The sequence below is a fragment of the Falco cherrug genome, chromosome 2 (assembly GCF_023634085.1).
Source record: "Falco cherrug isolate bFalChe1 chromosome 2, bFalChe1.pri, whole genome shotgun sequence".
Taxonomy (NCBI): domain Eukaryota; kingdom Metazoa; phylum Chordata; class Aves; order Falconiformes; family Falconidae; genus Falco; species Falco cherrug.
Genome location: NC_073698.1, coordinates 65,761,188 through 65,774,201, shown reverse-complemented (window position 1 = coordinate 65,774,201; position 13,014 = coordinate 65,761,188). Strand labels below are relative to the sequence as shown.

Sequence of the window (13,014 nt, the reverse complement as noted above, 5' to 3'; positions counted from 1 at the left end):
CCACCACCACCACCACCACCCCCCCTTGACTACTTGCGGCCTTGAGGTGAGCAGATTTCCTCAGGACTTTGCAGTGATGGTGGACGGTGTGTCAGGAGGTTTTCTGCAAGTCCTTCATTGCCCAGTCATTGTTGGTATCACCCAGATTAGGGAAACATTACCGACTATGACACTGCTGAAAAATGTCAGCTGAAAAACTGGTAATGTGAAGCATTAAAATGCCTGATTTGAAATAATTCAGATGCTGGCCAGCACATCTATGAGCGGGTATGCCTGGTACAAGAGCAGCAGTCACCTGTGTTTGCTTGGATGGAGAAGGAAAAGCCATGTCAGAGTCAAGTGTGGGGAAGGCCACAAAGATGGCAGCTGGGTGCCAGCAAACAGTATCCATTTGAGACAAACGGATCCACGTGCCTTCTCTGGATGTATCTGCAGTAGCTGCACTTTGAGGTAAAACTGACTTCAGTGATTTCCTCCTGTTACTAGTTAGGTCAGCTTTTCATCTTGCACTGTGTTATCCTTTCGGGGTTTGCGCTTCTCTGGCACTGTTTAGTGTGTGTGCTGCAGATGGCAGGTACTCATTTTATGCCTACAGTAAAGCATAGATTTATTTTGCTTTTTTTTACTCAACTGCATTTATAGGTCTGCTACTTTTTCACATTTTGATAACCAAGATCTTGAGGAAAGCAAAATCCTTGTTCATCTTTCCATTAGATCACATACAGAAGAAACTAATCCTTTTGACAGTAGTTTCTTTAGATCTAACAGTCCTACCTAGTGAGCATTATCATCATGCTCAACTTCCTTAAAGACACCTTCAGGTGTCCAAATAGCTTCCATGGCAGAAGAGAGGATGCAATCAAGCTTTTGTACCTTCAGCTCTCTAAAACCTGTGGCTTGTTATGAGCACTACCACACCACTCTCATTTGTTGGTTTAAAAGCTCTTTGAAATTAGTATGGTTAACAGCATATGTATTTGTCAGTTTGTGGATCTTTCTATGTACAATAAAAGATGTTTGAACAAGATGTTAATACGTTTTAAAACTGCTGAGCAGTGGAGCCCGCAATTTGCCCATAAGTAGCATGTTTCCCTTTTAGACCAGGTGCAATGTAACTCATCAGAGCTCAGTGGCTTCTATTCAGCATGAGGTATCAGGACAGAAAACTGCAGGAACTCAGGGAGAACAAGATGAATTTAGATATCATAGAATCATAGAAGGGTTCGAGTTGGAAGTGACCTCCAAAGATCATATAGTCCAACCCCCCTGCAATAAGCAGGGTCATCTTCAACTAAATCAGGTTGCCCAGAGCCCTGTCCAACCTGACCTTGAATGTTTCCAGGGTCCGGGCATTTACTACCTCTCTGGGCAACTTGTTCCAGTGTTTCACTACGCTCATCTTGAAAAGCTTCTTCCTTAGTCTGAATCTACCCTCTTGTAGTTTAAATATCTCAGTAGAGGACCAAGTTTGAAACATGAAATGCAGAACAACAAAAAAAAAGAAATAAAATATAAAAATTAGGAGTTGGTGCTAACCTCTAAGATGAAAGTCTTGGCTGGGGAAGAAAAAAATATGTACAGGAAGTGTGGGGGTTGGAAGAGAAGAAAGCGCTCTTGTTGGGGATGGGTGACAGTTAAGAGCAGCCATAGTCACAGGGAGCTGGTCTGAAGCGCAGAGAGGACCTGTGATCTACAGGAGCTTGGAGGGCCCCAGGGAACACTATGAAGGTGAGTAAACAGGCACAGAAATGCACATAGAGTATGTTATTACTTTGTTAGCATCTATCTAGTTCTTACATTGTCAAAGCAGAGTACATCATTTCAGATTGCTCTGTAACGTCTGTGTGTTATGTGCTGCTTTCTTGTGCTCGAAAAGTTAGCTGAGCGAGCTATTTCTGGGGCTGGAGCTCTGAGAAATGGTTGTTTGAGCTATGCTGGGAGGCTATGGCAGTGCTGCTCCAGTGGCTCTGCTCAGGTGGGCTCCAGTCCCCTTTCTGCAGTGGGAAACTGTTCTGATATTGACACTGACAATTCATCACTTGTGAAGTAGGTGGTCATTCAAAGAGCGTGCCCTTATGGATAGCTCCTTCACTGCGAGTGATGCAGGCATGTGGGCAAATAGATTGGGCTGACACGTGGTGTTATGGATAGAAAGATCTTTGTGAACTGGCAGTTGAGGCTTAAAAATTATTGTAGGTGTGAGCAGAGGAAAATTGAATTTTAAGTAGTTTCAAATAATACCTAAGTTTCTCTTTCAAATTCAAAACTAGTAATGAGCAAAACTACTCTTAACAGTTAAGTGGTGTTGATGTATCTACTGCTTTGCTAATAGTACTTACATAACTGTTGTGAAGGCATGGAAAGTCAGTTAAAACAAACTGCTTTACAAATTTGCGCACCAGTATCTTAAATCTTGAGAGGAAGGGGCAGCCTCCAACAGTCATATTAAAACTTTCTCACTTTGTGGAAGTTTCTGTGTTTTTATCTCCATTGAGAACCTTCTTTCTTTCTTTTGTTCTAAAAATACCTAAGTACCATATGCTGATGCTAGCACATGGCTTCCTTCTGCTGCTTTTAAATTACTGTTTCCAAGTCAGTTTGATGCTTGCACATGTATCATAGAAATACAGAATGGTTTGGGTTGGAAGGGACCTTAAAGATCATCTAGAGCCAAACCCTCTGCCATGAGCAGGGACACCTTCCACTGGACCAGGTAAGCCTGATCCAGTTAAAGTGGGTATGTTCACTTTGAGTTTGTACATGAAAAAAATTTCTGAAATTGGACAAGCATCCTTGTTTCTGACTTAAGTATTGTAACTGAATAGCTGTAACTCTGAAACAGAGGCAAGTGCTGAGGTGGGAGTTTCCCCAAAATACCCCAGGAGCAGGTGTCAATCTTTCTAGGAAGGTTTCAGAGATGGCCCCTAACTCAGCTGTTTTGGCCACATAAGTGGAAAATGAGAGTGACCTTCTAGTGCCCTCATTTTGAAGCTTTTCCTCTTGATTCCTGCAACCTCAAACCTGCGCAGATGGCTGTTTCCAACCCTGTGTGTAAGTACAACAGACCTGCCAGTGTGCAACCCTTGACAACCCCCACTTTACAAAGGCAGAATATCTGAACTGCTCCTGTGGTGTGACTTGCTTTCTGCTGCCTGCAGCATGGCTAAGCTTTGAGGTAGGAAGGTGGAAAAAGGTGTTATTTTGATTTTGAATGGGTCTAAAAAACGTGAGTCTGGACATGGACTGAATTTGATCAACTGGGAGCATACATGGCATGCACAGAGGTAGAGGAAGATGGAAAGCGAAGCAAATGGCTTTTTCATGTCTCCCAACAGCATTCTTCAATTATCTTGCAGAATTCTTTCCTTTTCATATAGAAATAGTATCTGCTTTTCTACTTTTAAGGCTCAATAGCATGACATTACTTTCTGTATCCAATCTTCAAGTATTTGATTATCCACCATGAAGTACATAAGCAGTCAAGAAAGCAACCTGCAATTGAACTGATGTCTTTATTTAATTTTTCTCTCTTATTTCAGCTTGGCTTACACAGCTGTGCTGTAAATCAGTCCTGCTTCTTTCACAACATCTTTCATCCTGTTAGTCACTGTCAAGTAAGTTGGACAGGTACACAGAGGTCCACAATAGCAACATTAGTTCCTACAAGTTTTGTGAAAAACATTGGCAAGATTAGTGAGACCTGCATGAGTACCCCTTTCTCCCAAGGAAGGCTGCAGCCTCAACTAAGTAGTTACCTGCACCATTTGGCCTGCCATCAGTCCAGCGAGGGCGTGTGTGGTTTAGGATCACAATCAGAGGATGTGTCAGGAGGCTTCAAGGACGTGGGAGGACAGGGACTGAAGGTGTCGTGGAGAAAGGTAAGCTGGGGCTTGGCCCAAGCTGGGGGGGCATGCTGCTCATTCCACAAGAAACCAGCCTTTGTTGGGTCTGCTGCTTGTAGAACACTCTTCTTCCTGTGATTATCTAGATGATACAAACCCATTGCTGTTTGGCTCTTCTAAAATAAAGAATCTTGGTATTTATATTTATTCTCTGCAGCAGGTTTTGATCCATTGCAGTGGTGATGAGTGAGTCCCAGTGATTGTATCAGAATAACCAAGATTACTTTGTCTTTGGTTTTCCCAAGAGTTTAATTTTAGAAGAGTGGACTCTTTGATGCTGCTTTCTCTCTTTCATACATGCAGTATTATTCCATTATGGCTATCAGAGGTGCCAAGGATGAGCTTACGGATGTTTAGTCCTTCTTGCTCAAAGCCAACAAAGAGAAACCTGTTTTAAGGAAATGAAGAAAATACAATTTTATTTTGCTTCTTCATGCTGCTCACAATAAAATGTAAAGCCTTCAGGATAAATTTTAATACTGAGAAATAAATAAGTACTTGCACCACCAAAGGCAACTTTTATTACAAAACCATGCTACTGAGTACAATTAGGCTGCTCTTTACGTAAGTTTAAAGAAACTTCACAGCCTGACCTTTTTAAAATATCTTTTCCCTCTACCCCTCCATTTCCCAGAACTGAAAGATGTAGAGGAGCAGCTCAAGTGTGTATGTTTTCTTGCTCAGGGCTGCAGCAGAGCGATCTAGAACAAAGAAATTCTTTTGCATGCCATAATGATAGCTCTTACTGTTTGACACAGCACAGGTATGGGAGCAGAAAGCAATCAGATAATTGGATGCATAGAGAAGGGAGGAAGCAGACCAGAACATGCTTGTGAACCAAAAGTAATGCAACATATATGAATATATACATGCTTGGATATTTTAAGAACTTTGGGGCTTAGGGCATAGTTTTGATCAGTCTGACATTGAATTTGAAATAAAAATACTGATGTTCACTTGAAATGTTTGCTATGTATTATAGGAATGTGCTTGCTTGGTTAAGAGTTTGCTCTCTAGACTTTGGGACAGTGAAGTAGTAACGTGAAAATTTTACCTGTTGACTAAAAGTGGCATGTATTGCATGGACTGTAGCTTGAGCAGCTGTTCTCCCTTAACTGTGAAGAGGACTGCTCACCACTGCAGTTCATCACCAGCATGGACAAAAAAATCCATGACATGTTTTCTGGTTAGCTAACATGAAATCCAGTTTGTTGGCATTTCTTCTTAAAGAAACATGGACTTTGATTATTCTGTTACTAAGATGCAATGTTTAAAACAATCATATACAGAAAACAACTTTTACTTTTCTCAGGTCACTGTACCAGATAGATGCAGCCTTCTTACACTGAGATGTCATACCTTGGCACTTGTATCCTTCAGTTCCACAAAGAAATTGAATCGATGGCTGCATGAAATACAACACATGTGAAACAGAAAATAGTTAGAATAAATGTAAGTATGTATGCTTCAGCTTTTGATTTCCTTGAAAAGCAGCTTCATAGCATCTTTGGAATGAGTTTTTTGTGGCGGTTTTTTTCCCCTCTCTGTGTTTATTGTTGTCACTATCACTACCCTCTGAAGGTTGTCTTTTAACTCCTAGCATTTCAGTTCCTCTGAAGCTTGTAGGTTTTCAAAGATGTGATGATCACAATATATGCAGATTCTCTTTTCTTGTATGGTTTTGTTGTTCTGTTGAAATGGATGAGAATTTAATTTCAGAGGATGAAAACAGTATTTTTGACTAATCATCCACTCTACTGAGATGCTAAACTTAATCCCTTTAATCTCTTGCCAGGACTTGTTTTTATTCATTTATTTAACTTCCAAAATAAAGAACTGCTTTAATCACTTTGCAGTCCTTATACTGAACGATGCATCAGCATGCCTGTCAGAGAAGCACTTCACTCACCATCTCATGGAAACTTTTAGCAAAAAGAAAAAGGAAAAAAAAAAAAGAACATGTTCCCACGACAAGTCGACAAAAACTCATGTGTTATCTAAATATTAGATAGATCGCAACAACTGTTCTTGCAGGTGCATTTGGTAATTTGCATAATCACATTTGCATTTTGACAGATTTATGCTCATGGTGTGAATCCCCTCTGCATTTTGCATCCCTAGATACTTGTGTTGTGTAGGAGTGAGAACTGACTGACTATTGAGCCTGTGATTTGTTCAGGGGGGCTCTATGCCCTCCCATTTTAAGATAGTGCTGGCTGCTGCAGAAGTTCCTAAGCTGAGGTTCCAAACTGGTTTTGGTTTCTTTGTTTCAGTGCCAAACTGCAGATTTAAAAATGCTCTGATGTGACAAATAGTTATGCATGTCTCTATATCTTATAAATAAATAAATATTGGGGTCACTGGTGCCCAGTGACAGGACCAGAGGCAATGGCAACCTGAAACACAAAAGGGTCTATCTGAACATCAGGGAATGCTTTTTCACTGTGAGGGTAACGAAGCGCTGGCACAGGCTCCCCAGGGAGGTTGTGGAGTCTCCATCCTTGGAGATATTCCACAGCTGTCTGAACATGGTCCTGGGCAACCAGCTGTTGGTGGCCCTCCTTGAGTAGGGGGTTGGACCATATGACCTCCAAAGGTGCCTGCCAACCTCAACCATTCTGTGATTCTGTGAAATACTATATTTGGTCAAAGACGCTAATTCTCACTGAGGCTAATTAAGTTCACATCTTCCTTGTACAACAGTCAGAGATGCTTTTGACCCGAGAGAGGCTGTTCCTCTTGACTATCTGTACCAAGGAAATTAGTTGTGAGAGCAGAACCTGGTGGTCCTCAGCACACAGATGAGGAAGGAAGCCCAGCGAATCTGAAGAACTTTTTACAATTGACTATGCTATATCAAGAAATACATAAAATTCCTTTTCAGGAAGAGGAGAACCCTAATGAAACATCGACTAAATCTGCCAGTAAATATTCCATAAGTGAAATACATGAGTGGAGGGATGCTAGTTTATGTGTAAAAATAAAGAATGTTACTGAAAGGATATTTCATTGCAAACTAATTTCTTCAGCTCCAATTCGCACTGCCTTGCTTATCCTAGTATATGTGAATAAAAATCATTATACTTTTAGCAATGTAAGTAGTCTATAAGAACAGAAATACCTTATTTCCATTTTGTTCTCTTACGGAAGAGGAGTTCCTCAGCACACCTTAAGCCATATGAAGATTACCTGTTGAAATGGCAAGACTTTGATTTAAAAGCTGCTTTGCTGCCCTCTAGTGTAACTGTACAATTCTCGAATCAGCTGATGGGGTTGTGGGTGTGTGAATTTCTGCCGTCTTTTGGAAAACTGAAAACTTACAAATTGATCCTTAGTCTAAGGGGAAAATGACACTGGGGGATTAAGAGGTGTTTTGAGCTTTCAATACCTACCTGCAGAGTTAAAACACTTTTTTATTACCATTATTGCCTATTCTCCCTTCCCTTCCCGTCCCTTTCCACCCCTTCCTTCCCCATGCCCCTTCCTCCTTGCCCCTTCCCCCTTCCATTTTTGTTGTTGTTTATTTTAAAGCAGATGACATTTATAGTTTTTTTCCCACTGTAGGTGTAATAGGTGTGTGAAGATATGTATTATGTAGTGATTTTTTTAAAATGTTTTGTATCATTAACTCTTTTATTGATCCAAATCGCTATATAAGTAACAAAGTAAAATACTCAGTAGAATAGTCTTGTTTTGATAATCTTTTTCTTTTTTAAAAAATGTTTTTTCATTTTTTATTTATTTAGGGTTTGCTGATGGAAACAACTTGTTAAATTCAAGTCAAACTAACCACTTCACATGGGGTTATGGCTACCTATGGTTTAGTCTGAGTTTGCAGAGGTATTGTAGTGATTTGAGACCTGTACCCATTTTGTCTTTAATGTTTCTCATGGATCACAGGAATATCATAAAGTCCACTTTTTCTCTATCTTCATTTTTCTAAGTATGTTTACTCATGCAGCCATTATGCCTAGGATCTGGAGTTTCTCTTCTCCTTATTTCCAGATTCCCTTCCTCTTGCCTTTTACTCTTCTACTCCAGTCTTTAAATATGACTCAGTCTTTCCCTTTTCGGTGGTCCTATATGGCTTTCATCAGAAATAGCTAGCCAGCATTTAATAGCCTTTGCAATCCCCAAATGTAGATGCTTACTATTGCCAAAATAGATATAATGCCATGACATTTTGCACTATTTAAATAACTTAACCGTATGAATAGTAAGACCAAATATTCATCATATTTGTAACAATAGGCTCAACTGCACAAAGAAGATAATTTCTTAGTGAGATGTTATTAAAGTTGTCAACAAATTTGTCATCTAGAATTCCATAGTATGTGCCAATGGAAGTTTTTGTGGGTGTTTTTTTCTTGGGTTTTATTTTTGACGAACTGTGGAATAATCCTCCAGTCCTCAGCCAGATGTTGGAAACCTGGTCTTTACAATACTAAAGATGAAGAGAAACAGCTGACCAATACACAACAACACAGTGTTGCTCTCTCATTTGGATTTGTATGGACCTTTGAGAGGTTGTGACAGATGGACTTGACCCCTGGTTGTATTTTGGTTCAGGCTGACTAAGGAGCAACAGACCTTACATCCTGTAGTGAACCTGTGAGCTGGAAAGCTCCTGGCTCACGTACAAGGGAGTGAAGATGCTCACACCCTGTGGTGAACCTGTGAGCTGGAAAGTCCCTGGCTCATGTACAAAGGAGTGAAGATGCCTTGGAAAAATATTTTGAAATGTGGTTTCGAAGCCCCAAAATGCAAGATAACCGAAGTACAGAACAAGATACTGGAGCTAAAATGGATACATCTATCTTGTCTATAATATTGACTAGAAGCCAGCTACTTCACTCTATAAATATTACTGTCAAGATGGGCCCAATCTGAGCTCTCCCTGAACTGCAGCTGGTCTGCATGCAAGATGACTGTCCCCTTGAGCCAGGGATGACTCCCAAGGTTTGAGGTTCCTTACCTGAGACTAAGAGATCCTTCCTTACCCAAGGCAGAGGGCTCGTGACAGATCCTCAGTAAGTGACTGATAGCATGCTGAATTAATACTAATGAAACATTACCAATCCATGTAGCTACTCAATATTATAATAAATTTCATATAGATAATTCCATTAGGTATAAACTGTTGTCCACATCTGAGACTAAGATTGGACCTAGCCGCACCTAGGTTCTATAAGGAGTTTAGAAAGGAAAGGGGTCCACTCTGAACCTCCTAACTCAATGGGAGGGTTCTCCTTACTCCTTGTATTTCTTCCATTAGACATAAACTGTTGACCAAGTCTAAGACTGGATTCAACTGCGCCTAGGTTCCATAAGGAGTTTAGAAAGTGAGGGGGTGCACTCTGAACCTCGTGACTAGATGGGAGGGTCTTCCTTACCCTTTTGTGTCTCCAGCCTCTGTGTGAATCATTCTAACTCTATTCTAGCTCAATTTTTCATTGTATGTTTCTTCCACTCAGTAAATAATAAGGTGAAGCACTTGTTAAACTGCTGTTAAACTTTGTTAAATTCCATAGAATTTGTTGAACTGTCAAATTATTATTTTACATCAGTAAAACATATTGCTGTTTCTCTCTGCTGAATGAGGTGCATTCCACACATCTGCAACAGAGGCTGAGCATTGGTGCTGTCCTGCAGTATAAAGGCAGGTTCATTTTAGTCTGGCTTGTTCGATATTCTTTGCCGAACACCCGAGAAAAAGCAAAGCTGGTGCTGAACAACACTAGGGGTCACTGTTAAACGTGATTATAATGAGTCTTGGGGCAGTTTGCAAACTGAACCTGTATTCCTCATATCAATATATTGACCGTTCCAAGACCTGGCTGTATTTTATTTCATCTGCAAGGAAGATAAGCAAATGAATACCAAGAGTTAACTGGGGGGAGAGAGGGAATCTAGCTTCTAATTTGCGAGCAACCTTTACAAAGGCATAACTTGTGTTTTACACTCTTCCATGCTCATTTGTCACAGCATGCAATGATCTTACAAGTAGTTTTAGTTTTTCTGTGATGAGCAAACTGAGATGAATGCTCTTCTCAGTCTAGATTCATGGAACCAAACAGCAACCATTCCACAGTACCTGCCACAGAGTCACTTTAGTCAGTAAGGGCTGAGAATGTCTCTTCCAAAACTGCTAACTTTAGCTCCTGTCCAGCATGGCTAAGCAGACAGAGCCCTGTTGTATGGGTATTTTACTTTTTAACAGTGATTCATAAATTCTTCACACATATTTTAAGTTCATAAATAATGTCCTCTTGCTTTTTTAGATTAATGAGAGGTGAGAGTTGCATCACCCTCAAGTCTTTGTCCTGAGTTGCATGCGAAATTAGAAAGCTTTCTGTAGCCTTTATTATATTAATCTTCTTCAGCATGTGAAGCTGCAGGCACTGGCTTGTACTGTGAGGGCACACCTCTTTGGGTTATATGTCTTTCCTTAGCAATATCATATTATACTATCAAGATGTACTGCAGCGGAAGGCTGCAACCCTGGAAAGTGTCTCTCCCAGCATGGGTCCTTTTTACTTGTGTACTGGGGGGAAAGGAGGGAAGAGAGCTAGTGGGAGGCACAGCCTTTGCTGCTTTACAATGCAACCACCTCTCTTCTGCTCCAGGACCACTGGTCTGGAGTAGGTGAATTGCTAGTGCCACTGTGATAAATTGAGACAGAGATCAGCTGAATGAGTTTTATGCATGAGACTTGATAGATTTGCTTGCAAAATGAAGCAGTATGTGCTTCTGCACATGTCAGGCAAGTGGCTCCTAAGCAATGTTTTCCTCCTGTCTGTACTGTTCCTGTTCAGCATTGGGCAGGATGAAAGAATGGCATGTTGCCTAAATGCTGATATGGGAAGCTTCGGGTGGTCCTGATGTTTTGCAACCTTGAGTGCTGAACGACTGGGTTTTTTCTGATTTTAGAGATCTTCAAACTGACAATTAATTAAACAGAGGAAAAAAAGGATCCCTGCCCCAAAGTGTGTGCAATCTATCATTGTTGCTATGAGGAAAGCTGAAACTGTGGCAAACTAGTTATAGCAAGGCTTTGCTATGATGCACCTATTTTGTTTGCTGGTCAAGGTTGTGAGGCCATACAGTTATCATCATCTGTCTGCCAGCTTAGATGTACTAGTTTTTAAAAGCTATGTCCAATCAATGCAAATATTTTAGGGAATGTTTCAGGCATCAGTGGGCAGAACTGTAATGATTTGGGCATTAGAGACTGGAAATGAGAGGCAATCACAGCTTCAACCACTTCCACAACTGTCTGCAGAGCAAAAACCTAGTTTTGATGGATGGCTTATAGAACCCTTAACTCATCTGTGCTCAGAATTTTATGCAGTAACACTGTGAATTACTTACCTTCAGACAGGAAAGAAACAACACTGTTGGGAGAAATAAACGTGACAAGGAGGAAGGAGAAATACATGAGCTTTCATTGTAGATAGGAAGGAGATGGAAGAGTTGCCCAGGGACCTTCTAGAGTCAGCAGAGGTATGTCTGATGAATTGGTCCTAGAAATGGTGCTACTCTGTAATCCCTTAGCAATTTAATTCACTGCGCTCACAGAAGCTGAGGATGCTTTTTCACTGCTTTTAGAAAACAGAGAAGTAACATTATTGTAGCTGTGGTGACTGGCTGCCTTTACCATGGGAATGATTTAGGTTGTTTTATTAGAGTCTGCCTATGAGGTGGTGAAGAAAACGTCAGCGTGCTTCACTGCTCATATTGATAACAAAAGAGCTTGTTCCACAGGTGAAATTTTTCCTAGGCTACAAATAAGTACCATGTTCTTGTACAACATATTCTTTCAAAGCAGGTCTCATGATCATTATGTTAACACACTTTTAAAATTGCTTCATTTCATTTCTGCCTGTAGTATTTCTCAGTTTGTCCTAGCTCCCAATACTTGCAAGGAGATATGCAGGTATGCATACATACCTGTTCATCCCTCTCTACCAAAATAAATAAATAAAGTCAAGAGAGACCCTGAGCTGCATTCCTCGATATATTAACCTAGACCACCCTACCTGTCCTTCAGAGGCCAGAGAGATAAATCCTGTCCTGATCTTCTGGGTTACACTTTGCTACAGTTAAATAAATTTCACAGAAAAGTATCAAATTCCATAGAATGATCTGCCTTCTTAATACACACCTCACCAAAAAATATGGCAGGAACTGGAATGTTGCTTGTCAAGTTCAGGCTTAATATCTCATTTGTTCCCATTTGGTTCCTTAGTAGATTCTATGCTTGCCTCAGGCAACGGCAACATGTTTCTTCGTGATGAAATGTGATCAGTTATTTGGATGCTAGCTGTAAGAATGTAAGTAGCATTTCTGTTGGTTTGGCATGAGTCTTAAGAGGTACTTTTTTTTCCTGACTGCTGGCTGGATTGTTCTAGCCTCTAGATTAATGCACTGTTTTGGTAGCACAGCAAACTGGCCTTGGTGTGTGTTACTGTTACATATGTCAGGATTTTTGCTAACTGCCTTATCTTTGCCGTGTGTTACACCTCCCATTGGTTCTGGCAAAGCCAACACCTGTTGACCTCTTGACTGGACATCATTCAGCTGACCTCATAGCACGTACAAACCTTCATATCTACCTGGACCTTGATAAAAACCTGCTTGGAGATCTTACAGACCCCGAAGATTATGACTGGAGGGAGGACATATACAGCTGAGGAGTGACTTGCAAAGAGGTCCCAGGTTCTGGCTCTCATCACCAACTTTCTCTAATTTATCAGACTTCTTTTTCAGTTGGTGCAGGGACTGACTTGTGCTTGCAAATGGCCAGTAAGGAATTCCCCTGGAGGAGGAAAGCTCCGAGCTGCCATAGAGCCCGTTTCTGCATGCTATACTGTTTCCACCCTTCCTGCCTGGCAGCAGCTGATAGGAAAGGACTGAGGCTGAGAAAAGGGGATCTCACTGAGCTTTATGTGGCTCATTGGACCAAACTGTAAGTTTCTGTCTCCTGTACTGGGATTATCACGATCTGACCCAAAGGTATGGGAGGTAGGACCTGCTCAGAGATGCTCCACTTTCTTGTGTCGTTAGGAGGGAGGCCCTGACCCACAGCACCTCTGGCAGCATTTTTTACAGG

At 40.9% G+C, this 13,014-nt stretch overlaps 1 protein-coding gene across 3 annotated transcripts in view; it reads left to right on the top strand.

Annotated features, from left to right (window-relative positions):
* Positions 1-1,580: 1,580 nt before the first annotated feature.
* The window catches only part of RASA3 (RAS p21 protein activator 3), a 179,716-nt gene continuing 168,282 nt past the window's right edge, over positions 1,581-13,014 (top strand). For 2 of the 3 annotated variants that reach the window (XM_055701417.1, XM_055701418.1), the window contains exons 1-3: positions 1,581-1,728; positions 3,540-3,878; positions 5,215-5,354. The gene's annotated coding sequence lies outside the window, so the exon portion shown is untranslated. The remainder of the gene's footprint in view (positions 1,729-3,539; positions 3,879-5,214; positions 5,355-13,014) is intronic. The other variant, XM_055701420.1, reaches the window with a different exon arrangement.